Source organism: Crassostrea angulata, chromosome 1 (assembly GCF_025612915.1).
Source record: "Crassostrea angulata isolate pt1a10 chromosome 1, ASM2561291v2, whole genome shotgun sequence".
Taxonomy (NCBI): Eukaryota; Metazoa; Mollusca; class Bivalvia; order Ostreida; family Ostreidae; genus Magallana; species Magallana angulata.
This window is the reverse complement of record NC_069111.1, coordinates 5,480,984-5,490,247: the sequence shown is the minus strand read 5'-3', so window position 1 is coordinate 5,490,247 and position 9,264 is coordinate 5,480,984. Positions and strand designations below refer to the sequence as shown.

Below are 9,264 nucleotides of genomic sequence, written 5' to 3'. Positions count from 1 at the left end.
AATATCACAAAAATTCACCCATTTTAAATTATTAATACTTACAAAAAGCATTCAAAAAATACCTTTTCATGATAAAAATATTTTTATTTTTATTTTTCTTTCATATAGAATTGTTAATTTTTTGTGTTTTCTCCATGCTTATTAAATGTTAAATCCCTTCTCCCAATTTTAACCACAAGAGTTATCTCCCGTTTCCCATAATAATATGGCTGACTCCATTAAAAGATGCTCTATTAGTGTTTTTTCCTCAACTTGTTGTGATTTTATACCTCTTCATCCATTAGAAACAAATTTGACTAGTTTAAAAGACTGCAAGAGAGGTATTTTTTCACATCTAATCAAAAATGGAGTTCGATCTGGTGTAGAAGGAGAGGCTGGTGTGTTCAGTGAAGCAGATCGAATTTGCAAGCGGGTGGGACTTCTCACTGTCGAGGACACATTTACAGTTTGTCCCTTTCACGGAGATTTTCTAGGAATTCACTGGCGTCCAAAGACCTCTTTTCTGTATCCTAACCATAAGGGAAATGCCAAACCATATCGGAGTTTTAACTCTCGCATGTGTAAGCGGATAATTTCTGAGTTTGGAATTTTAGTGCCATTTGGTTCTGGTATGTTATACTTACTTATCATGTTTAGGTTCAGCAAGAAAATTTGAACAGAAGCTATTTAAATTCTAAAATGAAACACAGTAACACTTTAATATCTTGCAAGGGTTAATTATAAATGTTCATGACCCTGCATGGTCAAAGACCTTAATAGTAGGGTGGAGATGTTTTTCTACATTGGTCTATGCACGTGTTACAATTACATGTATAGTCATAGTCTGTCCCAAGTTATTGCTTTCGTCACTTTTTGATGATTTTTAATTAAAAATATACATGCATGTGAAAGAAATACAGTTGAAATTGATAAAAGGGAAAATATCCAAGATATCTCCATTGATATACTATCATTTTTCACTCATAAAAGTTTACAGGCACGATCAATTTCTTAAAGATGATTTATAATGTAAAATGCTTTCATCTTTTCACCATTCGAAACTTACTTTGAATACCTCTAGCAATTTTTCAGCGTTATCATCCGAGCTATTTCATGGGTGTTTCAATGCAAAATCCCCGTAGAATTTCTATTTTGGGTTTTGTTTTGAAACCTGAAGCGGTAGGGGGGGGGTTAAAACAGAGTATCTCATCTGGACATTTTTCATATTAGTGCATGAACGTAGTTTGAGAAAAAAGCCTATAAGGTAATAATAATTATATATAATATATAAATGTCAAGCGAAAAGTAGTGGAAGCAAAAACTCGAGGAAGAGTATAGCTACGAATTCTCAATTACATGTATTTTCATATCTGATTCAATCAGCAGATTTATTTGATCAGCCGATGATTGTTGTTTTAAATGCTTTCATTTGTAATTATGATTATCGAAATGTCAACCGAAAAGTAGTGGAAGCAAAAACTCTGGGTAGATTTTAGCTACGAATTCCCAATTACATGTATTTTCATATCTGATTCAATCAGCAGATTTATTTGATCAGACGATGATTGGTAGTTTAAATGCCTTCATTTGTAATTATGATTATCGAAATGTCAACCGAAAAGTAGTGGAAGCAAAAACTCGGGGCAGAGTATTGCTACGAATTCCCAATTACATGTATTTTTTATCTGATTCGATCAGCAGATTTATTTGATCAGCTGATGATTGGTGATTTAAATGCTTTTATATCAGCATATATTGGAATTTTTATCAGCCATAAATCATATGATTAGAAGTATTTTTTTTTAGGAATAAATTAAGCAAAAGGCATACAATGCTCATAAATGCCCTCTCCCTATACGAAGTGAAGGTTGCATATACAATGAACTCAGCAAACATTTTATCATATATACAATGTTTTACAACGAGTAAACACACTCACTTTAGATCACACACATACATACATATAAAGATATATTTAATTATAAACAAGAAAATAAACATTGAAATGTTATTTCAATGTTGTGAAAAAATGGGATATGATAAATCTGTCATTTAAAAATGACTTCTAGAAGTAAAGAAGAGTCATAAGTAAATTATTATGATGATGGACTTATTATACAGATATGTATTTAAAAAAAATGATAAATCAAATACTTTTCTCTTAAAATTTTAAGAATATGCAGAAAATGCCATGGAGACTACTTGAATCTTCCATCATTAGTAGGACAGGAAATGAATGCAATCTTTTTTTACTACTGTTGATTTCCTGGTGTATAAAATACGTTACTATATCCATAGTTGCATAATAGTATGAATGTGAGTAAAGGCAATTAAGGCATGAGCACTTTAAAGTCAACAAAGTCAGATGACCTATTACATGTACTATCCGTTTTTATCCGTCGTTGTGCTTCATTGGATGTGTGCTAACATTAAGGCTGGGCTCTATTGATTGTACGAGGGTTGTCCAAAAATTTCTCAGACAATCGCGTTTTCGTCATTTTAAATGGATGTATATATACATATTGTATATCTAAATCTTTGTCATAAACTTTCAAATCAAACTAAAGTGGTATTGAATATCTACATAGAAATAAACTAAAATTTTAATACATCTTAGGGTCGCGGAAAGTAGGCACGGCCCAGCCTAAAATTGTCAAAACTGTGTAATTGAGTTTTTAGTTATGAATATTTATATTTTTATAAAACATTTCAAAATTTCAAAATCTTTTATTGTGATGTAGTCTGTATGGTGTACGTCATTTACATACGTAATTTGAGGCTATTTTCAAACTAGCAGATGACTTTTAAAAGACTGACCGCATGGAACAGCGCGCCATCATAAAATTGTGCCGACTGAGGCAAATCACCGATAGAAACAAAATAAACGACAGAGGAAAGAGGAAAAACATCGAAATAGTTCGAGTTTATTTATCTACAAGTGGCACAAGCGATATTTTGATGAAGTATGTGGTTGTACCCTCTGACCAAACGGTGAATGTGGCATATTACTCTCAGGTAAACCCAGGACTATGATGTTATTGAAACGTCGTTATAACTCAACGTCAGACTGGGCCGTGCGGCTTGTGTAGGCAATAAATAAATTATAATAACTTCAATAGAAAAACGTACATTGCTTTTATTTTTTATACATATACATTATTATAAACTTTATTAAGATATTATATATGTAATACTTTCCTGATAATGGCGCCGTTATTTTGAATAAAATTACATGTGCCCACGAACTTTTTCGACAACCATCGTACATGTAAAATGAAAGGTCATGAGGTTGGTAACCATTGCAGTTTACATAAGTCATAGTGCATCATACATGTATGCACAAAATATCAAATCCGTGCCTTTTCCGGTTTTTGAGATGTAAGGGGTGTGGCATACAGAAAGATACCAGGTAAAGTGATCCCTAAGTGTAAATTTCTCTGTTCTTTAGGCAACGCAAGTGTATGTAGGTCTGTTTGCTGTGATAAAAAGAAATGAATTTATCCAATTTTAATCAAATTGTAAAATATATTATCTTTATTAGGTTGAAGTTCCCATAGAAGACAACAAAGAACATACAACAGACCCTCTCAAAAACAAAAAGTCTTCATATACTGATGGTGTAGGTAAAATTCATATTTTTCAATCAAGGTTTTGTTAATTTAAAATGCATTCAACCTTTCAAGTTCAAGTTATATTCAACATGTATAATATTTAAAACAACATATTCAGTGATATCATATGTACATAACAATATATACCACATCAAGAAAAGTAAAAGGTTGAAATTATGCATATAAAGAGGCTGTCTCAGAATAATTTCACATTGTATATTTTGCCAATAATGAAATTTGAATTAGCAAGTTCTGCATGATATCTTTAAGACAGGCATTAATTGCTTCCTGCAGCTCTGACTCTAAAGTATCGAAAGGCCTAAAAGGACATTAATTTCAGTATTTGGCTTTTATTTATGTTAATTATCAAAATGAATATTCTTGCTGCAAAAGTATGATTTCATTGCTATAGCATTTCCATCATTTTATTTCTCAGCCTATGAATGAAACAAATGATGAAGCATGGACTTGCCGACTCCGTACAAGACAGACATATACTTTTATTTATGAAAACTGAGTAGTGTTGAATGAATTGAATGAATTTCATGTAAACACCAAAAAATCTGAAAAATACTGAAGTTATACTTCCTCACATATATTTGCATTAGAAGAGGCAGTCAGAGGCTGTAAACTGCATCTATTAAAATTGTAAATGTTGTGACAATGAAAACTTTCTCCACACCCATTTGAAGATATTAGGGAGAAGTGTCCATGAAAAAGAACCCCAAATTGTTACATGTGCTCAAGTGAGCTATGTGGATTACATATTGCAAAAACTAAAAAAAATTGTCTTCAAAGTACATGCATATTATATATACATTGTAGTACAAGTAGCTATAAATTATTAATGTACATAACTTTTGATTTTGTAACAGAGTAATAGTCAATGCAGCACAGTTTGCAGTGCAGCCAAAGTTATAACTGGAGTTAGGAAGAGGAGGCACTTCCCTTTCATGAAATTCAGTTGGCTGATGTTAATGCAGCCATCAACATTATAAGCCATGGTCAAATTAGTTCTCTTCGCTAAAGACTAGGCACAGACTTTGTGGATGCTACAGAACGATCTTTAAGGTGCGTTAATCACACTAATGCCCTATGCGGGGGTGTTAAGGAAGCATATGGGAGATTTAGCATCTTATTTTGGCTGTTATATTCAAAATCGTGAAATTAAATAACTATTTTAAATAAGATCAAAAACTTAGTATTATCCTTTAAAACAGATGTCAGTGCAATAAAATCGGGTAGTACATTACTGCCACATTGGTGCATTATCACGTTACAACTATAAATAGCTTACGTATATTCCTTAACATAAAATCTGATAAAACAACACTACCCCGCGTCACAGGGGCCAAGCCCGTTTAAACATTAATTTCAATGTAACCATAAATAAAGAAAGGGGTCGAACTCTAACCCAGATAAATAAAAATACCAGCTCGCTTCAAGAGCCTTATAAATCAAAGAATTTTTACAACACTTGCAATATGCATGTATTTTTTTTTTTAGAAAAGTAATGTCTAAGATACACTCATGCCAAATTTCAAGTTGATGGGTCTTAATTAATAGCGGAGATATATGTCATTATTCTCTCGAAGTCGCCAGTTTATTTTTACTCGGACATGCTCACGATGGGATTTTGCCTATGACAACAGCAGTATTGCAACAAAGTTCAGTTTGGAGAGTATAAAAGGAATTTTATAGGAATTTAAGGATGTAAGTAGCGTGCGTTTGATGTGAGATTTTAAAAGATTAGTGCGAATGTTTATCCGCTATTCTAAGACCCATCAACTTAAAATTCGGCATGAGTGTATCTTAGAAATTACTTTTCTGAAAAAATACATGCATATTTCAAGTGTTGTAAAAATAATTGATTTATTAGGCTTTTGAAGCGAACTGGTAGTTTTTTATCTGGGTCAGAGTTCGACCCCTTTCTTTACTTATGGTTATATTGAAATTAATGTTAAAACGGGCTTGGCCCCTCTGCCCGCGGGTTCTATAATAAAATAAACTTACCAAGTGAAGGCAAAACATCTCAGTTTAATCAAAACCGCTGCTAGAATTCTGTGTTCTTCTTAATTAAATAGTTATTCATCCGGCTCTCGCAAAACCTTCCAAACATTTATAAAGTTTGCGCGGCAAAACGGTATGTTGCATCAAAACAACACAAAACATGGGATTCTAGCAGCACTTTTCAATTCAAGCATTGATCAATCTAACGAAACGTATAAAATTTCAAGTTCAATATATACGGGGTAGTGTTGTTCTTGTCATATTTTTATATCGTTGCCTGGCCGAGAAATAAAAGCAAATTTTCATACCTTTAGCGAATGATTGATAAAACTAACATCTCTCCCAGTATTCTTATGTTCTGTTCTCAATAAATCACACCACACTACTTCATTACAGTTCTTAGATTAGTTATATTATGAATATCTTTACAACGCTTTCAGATCAAATTCACACGACAATCAACTTTCAGTCATGACGTCATCAATGTCTAAATAAACGTAATACAAAGTAATTGCTGAAAAAAATTGTCTTCAGTATTTTTTTTATTTTTTTTTTTTTGGTCTACGTTTCGTTGCTTAGATATTTGAATATGTAAATAATAACTAAGATTTGTGATTTCACGGAATTACATGTAACTCAGATTCCATATGCTTCTTTAACACTCCCGCGTAAGATTTAACTTTTTTTCTTTGAAAATAATAAGAGACCATCATTGTTTCCATGCACAATAACATTTGTTTATTACAACCGCTGCAAACAATAACGAAGAGGGGTTATAGGAATCACGTTGTCCGTCTATCTTTGCTGGGCTTTATCATTTTTAATGGAGAATCAATGAAATCTCATACTTGATATAAAAATTGTTTATAACCTGGGGCTGTGTAATGAGTATGCCCCAAGATCATTCCTACAAGTTAAAGGTTATTTGCAAAAAAAGTGTTTTATCCATGTCCTGTCTACAACTTAAAGGTTGATACTTGACACAAAGATAGCTTGTGACTTTAGGGTTGTAACAATCTAAGCAAAGGTCATCTTGACAATTTCAAGGTTACTGGCAGAAATAAGTGTTTGATTTGTGTTTGGTGTATAATTTTATAATTGATGAAAACAAGAGTTCATTCTTCATACAAAGTTTAAATATGTCTTGAAGTTGTGTCCATATTTCTTCTCACATATTCGTTAATTGTGAACATGCCACAGTGCCTCTGGTCTCATGTGCACCGGTGTAGCCTTTATCTATTTTGTGTCATGCACTCTTAACTACCTGTTAATTTGATTGGTAAAGACTGTAATGAGATAGACAGTTTTGTATGTAGATTAAAAGTAACAAAATGAAAATTTGACTTTCTGGTTGGCATTCATTGTATTTGTATAGTTGATCACAATAAATCATTATTAAATGTTCTAAATGTAGTTTTCACTTAATAATTTGCCGGTTAAACTTTCTATTATGAGAAAGGTTATCAAATTGCTGACCTCATAGGTTCAATGATTAACCTTTCATTCAAAAAGACCCGAACAGGCATCAGTGATATGCCACAGACAATTAAATTAAAATTTGCTGTCACTAGAGTTGAACCATGTGACATTAGGTGTTTGATATTGTATTACTCTGTGATATAATCATATTGTATATAATTTATCATCGTTATCAGTTCATTACATAAATCTAGCTCACACATTATAAGTATGTCATACCGAATGGTGTCATTTTTTCTCTCCAGAAAATAAGTCCTAGAATTGCCAGTAGAAACAATTTCACAAATCACATGTGGCATATCAAAATTGTTGGATAACGCTCTAGATTTATTTTCCTAGTAGGTCAGGTGTTACATTTATATCTTAATATATTTTGGAAAAGCTTAAATTTCAAATAAAACATCAACAGTTTTTTTTGTGTAACTAGATAATCATTACGGAACATAAAAGAATGTGTCTTACCGAATGTTTTCTTTTTTCTACAGAAAATAAGTACAAGAATTGCCAGTAGAGTAGCAACTAACACTGAAGTTACGGAGCCAATGATGGTGGAAGTGTTAGAGGTTTTTATAAAGTCGTTGTTTGCATGGACAGTCGAAGGTGTAGTCATACCTGAACTATAAGAAATTTAAATATCAGAGGTAAATTAAAGTTATTCATAATACTGTATACATAAGATTTGATATGCAATTAAATGAAAACGTACCTAAGAACAATTTGCTGGCAGCCAGTGTCTTTAAGGTTAAAACATTAAATTAGATTTTGCATATATAAAACAAAATATAAAGACGACCAAATCCTAATCTTATCATCTAAAACAAGTTCTTCATATATCTTCAAAGTAATAAACAAACAGGTTGATCTTTGAAACTCTTAAGAATAATCACATTTCCTCCAAAAAAACTATTTTGTTTTCAGATATACATTGACAATAGACCAATCAACACTTTACAAAAATTATGTCCCTGGCCGCCATCCTTGGGGAAAACAATAGATTTCTTACAGTAGCCTTTTAGTTTAGAGGTTTGTAACTTTGTCGTTTGGCAATAAAATTCCGTTCCGTTGTGTATTTTGATTGCCCCAGGATGGGGCAACCAACTCAAGGAATAAATCAAATTCAGAGAGATTTTATCACAGGATGCCCAAATACTTGGTAACATAACGAAAGAAAAGGAGTGGTTTTCCCTCTTGACCTTTGGGTTGACCCCGCAAAGGGAAACACCTTTGTAATGTGTGGATTGGACAATGGTAAACAGCATCTGAAGGGCATATTTCTTTATGACAGAGTTTTTCTGTGTTTATATATCGCGTAATTAGCAAAATAACAATAACAAAATATATCATTAGTTAGATTTACACTTGTAAACATTATTGGAAGTAAATGTTTGTTTATGACAGAGGTCCCCAACGCACACACGAGCATCCATCTTCTTCGTCTCTGAGTTGTAAACAGGACAGTGACCTACATAAAGAGAAGGGTAATAACAGTCAACCTAAAAAAGTACTGTCAATAACCAATATTAAGAGGTATAATGTACATAAACAAAAAATACTGTTATGTAAATATTCGATTTTCTTTGACAGTTTTGTTCAATTTACGACAGAAAAAAGCCAGTTCAGAAATGTTTACATTTTTTGTTATCAAATTACAAGAGGGGTGCATTTCCCCCTCAAGATTCTAGCTACGACTGGTTACCATTTATTAATACACTAAATAGATTTAAAAAAATCAACATCTGATGTGTACATCCTTAAGGACGTTGGATCCTGAGATGAAAAGTCTTTAAGGTTTTTTTTCCCAAAGTATTTTTAAAAAATCTACACACATAGCTTAACCAAAATTCAAACAAAATTTTGGGGTCCATATGCTTCATTCGACGCTTCGGTTAAAAGTTTCAAACTTTTTCACAAATTATGATAGACTTGTCAATAAAATCTTATAAATTCAGAAAATAAAACCAAAAGTATGGGTCTCTTTTGTAAAATTTGAGCTATGGCATATAACACGCTATTTTTATGCAAAAATTGGGATTCAATTTTCCTTGACTTTTTTGAAATATAAGTTAAAGGGTACCTGCAGTGCCGGTCAATTTTTAATATAATGGAGGTTTATATGTAAAAACATCATCCTGAAAATTTTACAGCGATTGCATAAGTAGTTTTCGAGATATTTGGGGAAAACCCG

At 32.2% G+C, this 9,264-nt stretch overlaps 1 pseudogene; it reads left to right on the top strand.

Moving 5' to 3' along the window:
- The first annotated feature begins 205 nt into the window (after window positions 1-205).
- LOC128176665 (uncharacterized) lies at window positions 206-8,761 on the top strand (annotated as a pseudogene).
- Window positions 8,762-9,264: the final 503 nt, after the last annotated feature.